A 13,214-nucleotide genomic window follows, 5' to 3' on the forward strand; every position below is an offset into this window, starting at 1 on the left:
CACAGAAACACATGGACACACACGCTTCAAGCACATGCTCACACACCCGTGCAAGCACACACACACAATCATAAAGTCTACATAGCTTACCAAACATTTACTCATTTTCCATTCTGACAGAATCACTAATTCCTTCTATTTTTCTGTCTTGTTCTCGCTCTCTCGCTCTCTCTCTCTCTCTCTCTCTCTCTCTCTCTCTCTCTCTCTCTCTCTCTCTCTCTCTCTCTCTCTCTCTCTCTCTCTCTCTCTCTCTCTCTCTCTCTCTCTCTCTCTCTCTCTCTCTCTCTCTCTCTCTCCTCTCTCTCTCTCTCTCTCTCTCTCAAACACACACACACACACACACATTGTCTCAGCATTTACCTGGAGGGTGGACATTTTTCATTGTCAAGAAGAAGCCCTGCACAGGCTACAGAGGGTAGAGGAGCATGCTGATTTCAGCAGGATATGGATAAAGAAATCTAACCTGCCCGCCACCTTTATACTGTCGTCTCTTTATCGTGTTCAATAAAGAAGTTTCCTATATACATTTCCCCCTGGATCTTATCCCTGGTTACTGTGCTGCTGTCATAATATGGAGTAATGTCGCCTGGATTCACACTGATACACACATCAGATCAGTTGGACTGCACGGGGGAAGTAGCTAGGAGGTGTTGATGTTGCTGCCTGGCTCCTGATCAGGCATACTGGTGGTATGTGGCGAGCTAGCATGATAATGATGATCATGAAGATGATTGTCCTGCAACGGATTCCTTCATGACACAGGTAACAAGGTCACCGTGGAAGAATGTTGAATTAAACCTTTACAAGACAATGATGATGAGGTGAGGAGCAGGAGGACTCTGATGATGATGATCATGTTAGGTATATTTTGCTTTTGATATCCATTGGTAGGTTTGTCCTTAGCTGCCATTATCCACTTTGTTTAAGAAGCTCTGATACTGCAACTGAAACTTGACAAATGTATCAACACTTGCTAATTGTTAACATTGATCAGTGCTGATTGCAAAGAGAAAACACATTTTAATCATTCTGTTTCTTTCAAAGCTTCTTTTTCCTCCCGAAGAATTAAAGCGTTGTATAATAATCAACCAAACACATGGACACACCTGGCTGCCTTTTTGTCACGTCTGACCGGCACGCTTGTGTGTTGTTTTTGTTGATTCTAGGAAGTCATTCATTTTTTTTATGGAGGAAGAGCGTGTATCTCTCTCTGGTATGCAGAGCAGAATGGTTCCATCATGAACATGTGAGACCTAGCCTCCGGGAGGAGAGGAGGAACAAAACACAATGCTCACTCACAGCCGCGGGTCAAAGATCGAACACGAGTTCTCACTTCCTGGATCTATTCCTGATGAGTACAAGTGGGGAAAAGTTTAACAAGCACGTGCTTATTTCTTTCTCCATCTATCCCCACCAACCGGAATTATTTCTCAGATATTAATTTTTTTTAAATCAGAAAGAGGACAGCAAGGCGGACAATTAGTTTACAAAAGAAGGCTAGTTCAAAACTCCCACCACATCGCAATTAAAGGAGAGAAAGAAGAAAGAGTCTGACTATTTTTAATTGGAGTTGTGTGTCACAGATGCAGAGGTGTTGTGACGCTCTCCTTCCCTGCCCACCATCATCAGGTCTCTCTGTCGCTCCCTCTCTCTTTCCTTCTTTCCCTCCGCTGTGTGCTCATCTTAGTCTTGGCCAATCAGTGGTCCAATTATTTGACTTCATCCACCTCTATCCTGTTTCTGGTTAATACCCAGTCATTTCCCAACACACACACGCTCACACATATGCACACATGAGCATTTATATACAGACACACACACATGCTCACATATATGCACACATGAGCATTTATATACAGACACAAACACACACACGCACGCACACACACACACACACACACACACACACACACACACACACACACACACACACACACACACACACACACACACACACACACACACACACACACACACACACACACACACACACACACACACACACACACACACACACACACACACACACACGCTAATACCCCAGTCATCTCCCAATTAGTGTTCCAGTAATTAGGAGTGAAGAACAAGAGGTGGCTGACCACATAGCTCATCATCGTGCTGCACGTCTGTAGTATGTGTGAACGCAAGAATGAAAGAAAGAGGAAAAAACAAAGAAAGAAAAGCACGAGAGGAAAAAAGACGCCATGGTAATAATCCAACATGCCGCACACATAACCTACAATGCAACAGATCTCTGTTGAGAAAAGCTGCCGTGTAGACACAGAGACACACATAAGAAGTCAAACAACTTGGAGTGACAACAACCAGATCTTAAAGATTCCCCAAGCATCAACAACCCTCCCGAGCACCTTACCTAGCAGACAAAGTAGAAGCAATGACTCAAGCTGCTGATGTGTGGCTGCTCTGGTGTATCTGTGTGAGCTTTGTTTGAGCTGGAGGACGTGTGTGTGTGTTGTCTGTGTTGTGTGTGTGTGTGTGTTGCTCTGGTGTAGCTGTGTGATCTTTGTTTGAGCTGGAGGATGCTCAATGAGACGCGGAGAGAGAGAGAGAGAGTGTCATTTCTCAGGCCCGTTCCCCGAGGCTCGCCGTGAGGGCGGAGAGGGGAAAATGGAATGTAGCAAACAGGCTGTTCAATTAGGGGCAGAATGGTGTGAAATTGCCTCCAAATGATAAGCCACTATTATAGCTACTGCTATTGGGGCTGGTGTGTGTGTTTGTGGTGGGTACATCACTTTGTAGAGTACATCACTCGAGACAGGAGACACCCACCCCACAAGGGCCATAATGTAACAAATGGTGCAATAAGACTCTTTGTTTTCACATGCTATTAACCCCTACATATGGATCCGTTGTATTGTCTCACACAACCTTTCTCGTCACAGCTCTCATAACAAGGGGGGTGGAAATGGGGAAAAAAGTCACTCTGGGAACTCACCAACCTAAAATTCTTATGATTCTGTGTAAAAAAAAAAGTTTTTTAATTAAATTAAATTAAAAAGAGACACATATGATTTGAAATGTGAAATTCCCATGGGTTCCACTCCAATTCCACCCTTGATTAGCGCTGCAAACTGACAAATGAGTCAGATCTCTCCTCCTGAGAAGGAGCAGCCAGCTCAGTACAGATAAGGCACCTGGTTGACTCAGGTCCCCTTCCCAACATTATGGCTGCACTGTGGTGTGGTGGCAAGTGAAACCCTGTTCAAACAATGGGTCGGATGAACGGCAACATGTACTGTGACTAATTGTCAAACTGGTCTCCTCTGCTTCACATAACAAGGAGGGAAGGAGTAATCAGTCAAAAATCTCTGGGTATAAAACTATAGTTCTGATATCCCTGATGGGGTGTTATTAAGGGGAGGAATAGCTATAGCTTTTAAATAAACTGCAGTGTGGTTTGACTGCTGAAGAGATGCACAAAGAGTTCCTCCCCCCTCATCCTACTCAAGTGAGAAGGTGCTGGGTCATTCTGGGGCAGCAGGGTAGCCTAGTGGTTAGAGCGTTGGACTAGTAAACAAAAGGTTGCAAGTTCATATCCCCGACCTGACAAGGTACAAATCTGTCATCCTGCCCCTGAACAGGCAGTTAACCCACTGTTCCTAGGCTGTCGTTGAAAATAAGAATTTGTTCTTAACTGACTTGCCTAGTTAAATAAATAAAAATTCTCAGTAGTGCATCGTCATCAGCCAGCCAGGCATGTCCCTATTGAAGAATTCTAGAGGTGAAAGAAATGCTCACCTATTTAGGCGAGGTGCGGAGTAGAAAACTTGAACTATTAAAGGAGAGCCCTGCTGTCTTTTGTCTCCTGGGAAATTGGAGATAATTGAATGCCCCCCCCCCCACTCGTCAATCCTGGATCTTTCATCAGACCTCCATCATTCCATTTTCCCACCCCTCCGTCCATCGATAATTTTTTTGTTGCCATAATACTGCGAAACAAGACTGCTAAATAGCTAACCAAATGGCTCATGCCACTACTTCTATTTTTTTATTACATGTTTTATCTTATCCTTAACTTTGTTGGAAAAGGACCCGTAAGCAATCATTTCCTTGTTAGTCTACACCAGTTTTTTATGAAGCATGTGACAAATACAATTTCATTTGATTTGTTCCATCCCTCTATTTCTTTATCTTATTGGGAATCACATTCTCTATACTGAATTAGTGGCTTTGGGCCTGTCCCTTTACCCCTCTCCCTCCTCCGCCCTGTTACATGGTGGCTGTCTGAAATATGATAAAGTGAACATCTATAGTATGATTTAGTGCACATATTGAGAGAGTTAGAGAGTTCCCATCTTCATTTCCCTTTATCTCCCTGTTTGGAGTGTCAGTCTTAGTAATGCTACTCTGCTCTGGACCCAGACCCAGAGCTAGACCCAGGGAGGAGAGAGAAGAGAGGGAGTAGAGAGACAAAATGAGAGAGAGAGAGAGAGAGAGAGAGAGAGAGAGAGAGAGAGAGAGAGAGAGAGAGAGAGAGAGAGAGAGAGAGAGAGAGAGAGAGAGAGAGAGAGAGAGAGAGAGAGAGAGAGTTTACATGCATACTAATAATTCGATATTAAACGGATTACGGCAGTAGGCCGAGTGTGGAAATAGTAATGCAAACAAAAAGGAAAGAGAGTGGGGAAGAGAGAGAGAGGATAAGTATAAAGAGAGAGAGGAGGTGAGAGGAGAAGGGACGAGAGGGAGGGGAGAGAAATGAGAGAGGACGAAAGAAGAGGTGGAGAGAAATGATAGAAATGAAGATGGAAAGATAAAGATAGAAATGTACAGAATGAGAGAGAAAGAGGGAGAAGACGAAGAAAGCGAGAAGACAAGAGGAACACAGACTCCCAGAGAGAGCAGTAAATAAAAGGAAGAGAAAAGAGGAGAAGGAGGAGCTGTAGTGTGTGATTTATCGCCCAGGTTTCATTAGGCACCATAACAAAAGGTCACAGCCGTTGAGATTGAGGCAGAGGGCCGTGTGACTGATAGAAAATGCAAACGGTCATAGGTATTAACCTTTTACATATCTCTCTCTTTTTTGACTGAACAAAAGTGTGTGTGTGTGTGTGTGTGTGTGTGTGTGTGTGTGTGTGTGTGTGTGTGTGTGTGTGTGTGTGTGTGTGTGTGTGTGTGTGTGTGTGTGTGTGTGTGTGTGTGTGTGTGTGTGTGTGTGTGTGTGTGTGTGTGTGTGTGTGTGTGTGTGTGTGTGTGTGTGTGTGTGGCTATAACTGGACACTTATTAGACCAAGACCACTATCTTAGAGGTTTGAATATATCTCGCTCTCTCTCTCTCATTCCTTCAATAATGGGGCAGCAGGTAGCCTAGTGGTTAGAGTGTTGGGCTAGTAACCCAAAGGTTGTGAGATTGAATCCCTGTAGCTGACAAGGTAAAAATCTGCCGTTCTGCCCTTGAACAAGGCAGTTGACCCACTGTTCCTAGGCCGTCATTGTAAATAAGAATTTGTTCTTAACTAGTTAATAAAGGTAAAATAAATAAAAAAATATAACAATAATCATCTCTGTCACCACAATCATCTCCAAACTAGTGTTGACAGTGTTGTGTAGCGGTGCCTCAAACTGTAAGGTTGTTGGGGCTCAAGATTATCATATTACAAAATACAAGGTGCTAAAAATAGCTGTTCATAATTAATGACAACCAAAAAAAAAACATTAGCATTAACAGCTTAACACATCCTTTGTTGCTAATATATTATGAATTTGCGCTAATTATGTAGCTTCCAAACACCATTCTCTGAAGTGTCTCAAAACATGAAAAGAATCATCAAGGAACGACATTTTGTTCGTAAACGTCATACCACCTAGATGTACGCAAAGTGTACATCTTTTTCCATTTGCAGTCACTGCGTTAAACAAATCCAAAACGAGCTCTGTTGTTTGAACGGAGGTCCTGAGGGGTTTATCGGATCACCACTTTTAAAACAGAGCTCACTTCGATTCTTCAATTTAAGAGTAGCCATATTGGTAATTGATGATTGGTTTGTGCTGCTGTGTCATTTGTTAGTTCATTAACAGGTGCTCTGGTACCTGCTAGCTGAGGGCTAGAGAGGAACATTTAGTCAAAATTGCCTCCGCAGCACCGTGCAGATATCACAACACCACCTGTTCTCCCTTTCCCTTCCCTGCATGGGGAGAGCCTCTAAAACAATGACGCTGTTGCTGACAACTCATAGCTGGGCAATAATACACACACACACCATCATCATGTCTATAAAACAATGATGGTGCCTGCTGACAAACACTACAGCTAAGAGAGAACGTTGTGTTATTGACTCATCCTCATACAAGCCCTCTAACTAACCAACACATGTTGTGTAATCCCTCTTATAGTTGGCAGAAAATGTTTGTTTGTGTGTTGCAAGTGTGTGCGCGCATGCGAGTATGCCTGTGTGTGATCCCCACACAAATGAGAGGGAGTTAGTCGCGTGTGATGGCTCATTGATTGGCAGGCCCCACAGAGAGCAGATGAGACCAGAGGCCCAATAAGGACTGGATGGATTACACAGCCATGGGTAACACGGTGAGGAGAGAGGATGCAGTCACAGCAACACACACACACACACAGCAGATGGGCTGAGGGGGGAGGTAGTGTGTGAGTGGCCCATATGTTTGAGTGGCATGCATGCAAAGCGTGTAAAAGAATGTGAGAAGACGAGAAAGAGGAACAATAACAAACTACAACACAAACATTGCAATGTATTGTTGGCTAAAGTTTGATGCCACTTTGGCTTTACAAAGAAAGTGGTCAGAGAATGGAACTTTGGGGTGGTTAAATGAAAAAAGGCAGGTCATTAGTGATTTGATTTCATTGGATTATACTCTATTCTATTCTATTTCCCAATAAATAAATATAAACACGAGTAAAATTGTCCCTCTTTCCAGTGAGAGTTCAGCGAGTTGAGTCTGTGTGAGAATGTGTCTGTGGCAGAGCAGCTCTGGTTGGGCTGCTCGGCAAGGCTACAGATGGGAGTGTGTGTGTGGGAGTGTGTGTGTGCCTGTGTGTGTGTGTGTTTGTGTTTGTGCTTGCATGTGTGTTGTGTGTGTGTGTGTGTGTGACAAAGTGGAGCGCTGGCTGGCTGGGTGACCTTTCCCTGTGCGTAGAGGTGGCATCATTCTGACAGTGTGACAGAGGGAGGTGTACCCTCCTTTTAATGGATGAGTTCTCTCAAGGTTACCACCTCTCCTCCTGCTCCTGATCTAGCTCGCTCTTTCTCTCTCCCTCTTTCTCCTCGTCTCCTTCCCTCTCTCCCTCTTTCTCCTCATCTCCCTCCCTCTCTCCCCTTTTTCTCTTCGTCTCCCTCCCTCTTTCTCCTGGTCTCCCTCCCTCCCTATTTCTCCTTGACTCCCTCCCTCTTTCTCCTTGACTCCCTCCCTCTTTCTCCTTGTCTCCATTCCTCCATCCCTCTTCGTCGGTGTGCTTGTCTCTCTCTCTCCTGTCTCCTCTTGAATCAGACTATCTGTCGGTAACCCTTCTCTTTAGTCAGTCTTGTTTTTAGGGGGTTTTGTTTCTTTTGCTGTGTTTTGTTGTTTGCAGCTGTGTGTTTGGCAGTACGTTACTCTCCTCATCTAGAGCTGGAAAAGATTCCTTCATCATCCCAGTGGTATAGTGATACATCTCCTCATTGCATCACTGTCACCCTGAGAGAGAGAGCAGACAGTGTTATGTTGCTCAAGATGCAGTGGTGCATCCGTCTAGTCTTGCCATGACAAACCGCTGTCATGGAGTTCTGTCATTGTCACCGAGCTCTACATAATGCAGCCCAGAAACACACAGAGTTCTACAGCAGAGTAAGTGCTTTGGTATGTCACTGAAGAGGATGAAAATCAATAAGAAGACTCTTTTCCGACTTCAAGTCCCGATTTTCATGATTTGGGACTCGACACGGACTCAAGGTTTAGGGACTTACTTCACTGAGAGGATTATATTCATTATATTCGTCACAATATTGTTCTGAACATTAGTTTTAGGACTGAAGCCCAATTGATTTAATCAAAAGTGCATTTACGGTAGCTTGGAAACACAACTACATTTACAAAAGAGGGAAGTAATTAGTAGGAAAACCTTTTGTCAATTTGAAGACATGATCATGATGGTGAAGTTGATTCCCACTAAATATTTTCTAACCATGTGACATGACCAAGAAACCGCAAAAAGTATTTAAATATGTGTTTGATTCCGGGTCATGAGCAGAGTACCTTTATTGCAGGTACAAAAATTAACTCACCAGGTGTAAAATTGTTGGAGATCCTGCGGCCACTTCACTCTGAACCTAAACACATGGAACGTAATTACTCCCGGCATGTCAATGTAGTCCTCCAATTACATCTACTGAGATCTGACTCTTCAATTGTCCAATCCCTCCATTCCTTTAAACAACTGTTAACAGTGGGATCGTTTATATTAATATCGCCATATGCATTTTGTAACTCGGCACTGCAAGTTAGTTCATTGTCCGATCATTAAGCGTTAATTGTATTATTAGGAGCCTGTGTGCTGGTTCAGCTCTCTTCACCATCCCTGGCTCTACAGCACAGCAGAGAGATTCAAAGAAGATTGCATTTGTGACAAACATCCTGTCTTCCTCATCCATCACACGTTGCCAAACTTAGACATTCATTACAAAGTTACACCTATGCTGCCCCCCCCCCTCCCCCTCCCCCCTCTCTCTCTCTCTGACATTCGGTTGTTGTTTTTTCTCTTCTTAAAACACCAGCTCTAGCTTTTATGATTGTATGACATGACTGAATATTAGTTACATTCCCCGCTCTGCGTTGCTCAGCATTGTCCATGGAAAGATGCTGAGCAGCACTCTAACAACAGAGGCAGTACATTAATTAAATGCAGCAATTTGCTTTCCTCCCTTTTGTTACAAGGGACAGCACTGGTAAGATTGATGGTGGTAGCGCTGAAACATGAGAACCCACTACATCTATATCTGGGGCTAATTGAGATAAAGGGCCCATTAGGTGGCCAGTATATATTAAGATGTCAACTTTTATATTATAATCTTCCTTGGCTTGTTTTTCTTTCCGTTTCGGAGTTATTTTGCATATGACGGTTGTTGTTTTTTTCCCCTTCTCTACGCTGCAATAATACTAATAGCAGCGAGTCGAGGCAGCCAAGCAGGCGACACAACAAGTGCTTTGAGGAAAGAGAGGAGAGGTGGAGTAGTGAACTGTCGGAGAAGCATGAGCCCTAGGGGTATTTTGTATTTTATTGTTTCTTTCATAGATTTGTATGTCTTTCATTTGAATGATGATGAGATGGAAATAATAATTGTAGTGTCTTGGTTATACTTTTTCTCTGAATACCGTCTGATTCATTGAAGTTGAGGTAGGTACAAAAATAACAATAGTGTGGTTCTCTGGCTGGCTAGCATCAGCAATGCACATTTAGACCATTGTCAAACTAAGGGACAATAACTGTACTCCCAGGCTTGCTGGTAGGTTGGCTAGCCATAGCAAAGCTATTCTGAAGATTAGTCCAGACGTATTTCCTTCCCCTTTTTTTCATTCTATCCCATAGGACAAAATGTTACCATCCAAAGGTTTTACTCTGGCAGTAGAGACCTTGTCAAAACAAAATAGAGTTACTCCATGGTCTGCCTCCTTCACTTGCTCCTCCCTCTCATCTCCATCCCTCTCTTTCGCTCTCTCCATTCATCTCCTCCTCCCTTATCACCTCTCTCCTTCCCCCACTCTCCTCTCTCCTTCTCACCTCTGTCCTCTCCTGCTGAGACAGCAACTTTCCTTTTTTCTCTCTTTCTCTCGCTACTGTGAGGGCAATTTCTGTTCAACCTTACTAATGCTTGTGTACTAAAGTATCCTTCTTTAGGCCTAGGCATTGGGGGTTGATATTGTTAAAGAAACTAACTCCTATAAGATAGAAAAGTGTGTGTGTACATTAATAGAGGCCTGTTCTAACTGTTCTGTGTGTGAATGACCATGATGTCTGTGAACTCAGCCAAGACTTGACAGAAACTGACCGGTTCCTCTTAAGTTAACTGGAGACAGGGTGAAGGTTATATCCTGCACACCAGTGACAGAGCTATTGTTCCGTTCTGGAGCCTGTTTCTGGGCGAAAGATTCATATTTTGTGTGTGTCTGTGTGTGACCAGTACGACCATACATCATCTGGCACGACAGTCAAAGGCGCTTGCCTGCCCAACTTGGGGGAACCGTTGAGCTACTGTTAGAGCAAGTGCGTCTGGAGTGACTTCCTGTCATTCTGGCCCCTATCGCCCTCACTCAGTTGTGACAGACTGAGGCAACTTTTTGACCCATTTGTCACACACACACACACATACACATGCATAGGATTGCGTGTTTTGCAGATGCCCGCATGGGGTAGCTTGACTATATAAATGTTCCTGTACTCTGTGTGCAGGAGGCTCTCACTCCGTTTCACCTGCGTGTTTGTGGCGACCAGCCTCCTTATTATACTACGTTTTTAATAAAAGCAACACCTTGATTGATTATTAACTTTGCCTCTCCTCGTTATTAGTTAAAAGGTAGAATGTCCAGCACACTATTCTTCCACCTCCCTCCCCTCTCTTCCTCTCTTACCTCTGTCCTCCCCTGCTGGGCCAACCTTCATCGTCATCACAGTAACGAGTGCAGGCAGACTTGGTTAAGATGTCACTAGAAAACATCCAAACTCAGAACACAATGACAGCAAGCCATCGGGATCTAATATCAAATCAAATCAAATCAAATTTATTTATATAGCCCTTCGTACATCAGCTGATATCTCAAAGTGCTGTACAGAAACCCAGCCTAAAACCCCAAACAGCAAGCAATACAGGTGTAGAAGCACGGCTCTCTGGCTCCAAAAACCTAAGTGGTCTAAATCGGTGCTCTGAAAAAGGTCAGGACTGCCTTGACACCTGGGAAAGAGTGACCCAGAGAGTAATACACACACTACATACAGTGCATTCGGAAAGTATTCAAACCCCTTGACTTGTTCCACATTTTATTACGTAACAGCCTTATTCTAAAATGGATTAAATAAATTGTTTTCCTCATCAATCTACACACAATACTCCATAATGACAAAGCAAAAACAGGTTTTTAGTCCCACAGCTGACATGTCAGAGCAGGAACCAAGCCATGAGGTCCAAGGAATTGTCCGTTGCGCTCTGAGACAGGATTGCATCGAGGCACAGATCTGGGGAAGGGTACCAAAACATTTCTACAGCATTGAAGGTCCCCAAGAAAGCATTGGCCTCCATCATTCTTAAATAAAATACGTTTTGAACCACCAAGACTCTTCCTAGAGCTGGCCGCCCAGCCAAAATGAGCATTCTGGTGAGAAGGGCCTTGGATAGTCCAAGCTCCAGAGTTCCTCTGTGGAGATGGTAGAACCTTCCAGAAGAACAACCATCTCTGCAGCACCAATCAGGCCTTTATGGTAGAGGGGCCAGATGGAAGCCACTCCTTAGTAAAAAAAAAGCACATGACAGGCTGCTTGGAATTTAACAAAGGCACCTAAAGTACTCTCTGACTATTAGAAGCAATATTCTCTGGTCTGATTAAACCAAGATTGAACTCTTTGGCCTGAATGCTAAGAATCACATCTGGAGGAAACCTGGCACCATCCCTACAGTGAAGCATGCTGGTGGACGCATCATGCTGTGGGCATGTTTTTCTGTGGCAGGGACTGGGAGACTAGTCAGGATCGAGGGAAAGATGAACGGAGCAAATTACAGAGGGATCCTTGATGAAAACCTGCTCCATAGTGCCCAGGACCTCAGACTGGTGCAAAGGTTCACCTTCCAACAGGACACCGACCCTAAGCACACATTCAAGACAATGCAGGAGAGGCTTTGGGACAAGTCTCTGAATTTCCTCGAGTGGCCCAGCTAGAGCCCGGACTTGAACCCGATCGAACATCTCTGGAGAGACCCAAAAATATCTGTGCAGCGACTCTGCCCATCCAACCTGACAGAGCTTGAGAGGATCTGCAGAGAAGAATGGGAGAAACTCCCCAAATACAGGTGTACCAAGCTTGTAATGTCATACCCAAGAAGACTCGAGGCTGTAATCACTGCCAAAGGTACTTCAACAAAGTACTGAGTGAAGGGGTCTGAATACTTATGTAATATTAAAGTTTTTTAGGTTTGATACATTTGCAAAAAATTCTAAAAACATGTTTTTGCTTTGTCATTATGGGGTATTGTGTATATTGATGAGGAAGAGAAAAAAAGATTGAATCTATTTTGGAATAAGGCTGTAACACAACATAATGTGGAGAAAGTCAAGGGGTATGAAGACCTTCTGAAGGCACGATATAAGACTTGTAAACCGAATGATTATGATGCAATACACTAATTCACAATAGCACTACACCGCTGATTCAAACCATGAATGTTTGATGGCGAGTTGGTTATGTGAACCAGCTGTGTAGTGCTAGGGCAAAAAACTAAACGTGCACCCAGGTGGGAACCCAGGAGTTTGGGAAACCCTGATCTAGACCTTCCTAAATTCATTCTTAATTGATTATTGGAAAAAGTCTCTAATGTGTCACTAATGCTACCCTGTCGCCCACAAGGCAGAGAGTGGAATTGGGATTCACTTTGGTGAAATTTGACACGTTACCCTTGTAAAGTGAGAGAGGAGAGAGAGGGCGATTGAGACGAGACACATCGTAGAGAGCTTGTCCGCAATCACTTATAAAAAAAAAACTTGAAACTCCAAATCAGAATAGGCCTACAACCGTGTCTGTGAACAAGAATGGACTGTTGTTGTGCCAACATCAGCAGAAGGAGAGAAGAAAAGACTTAGGCACTCTAACATGGCCGTGATCAGTAGAACAGCATCTCTGAACTGCGAACCGTTCTGTCCTGTCAGTGAAAATGGAATGTAGTTAATTTCCAATAAGGTGTTTAAGGTAGAATCCTAATCACATCTTTTAATTAGAATCCCCAGTTATTAAGGAGAGATAATCCAGGTAAGAATACCTGGGCTGGTCTCAGAGGAGAGAAGGAGCTTGTCTATGCTCCACATTAAAAATACTGCATCTGAAATGGCAACTCATTCCCTATATAGTGCACTACTTTTGACCAGGGCCTATGGGCATACGGTGCCATTTGGGATGCACCCCTGTAGTCTCATCAGGGAGGGAGCTGGTCTAGTCTGCACACAGAGCACGTCCTCTGCATAGGGCAAATCCAGCAGTCTTCCCTTCACATGGA

The sequence above is a fragment of the Oncorhynchus gorbuscha genome, linkage group LG03 (genome assembly GCF_021184085.1).
Source record: "Oncorhynchus gorbuscha isolate QuinsamMale2020 ecotype Even-year linkage group LG03, OgorEven_v1.0, whole genome shotgun sequence".
NCBI classification, from domain to species: Eukaryota; Metazoa; Chordata; class Actinopteri; order Salmoniformes; family Salmonidae; genus Oncorhynchus; species Oncorhynchus gorbuscha.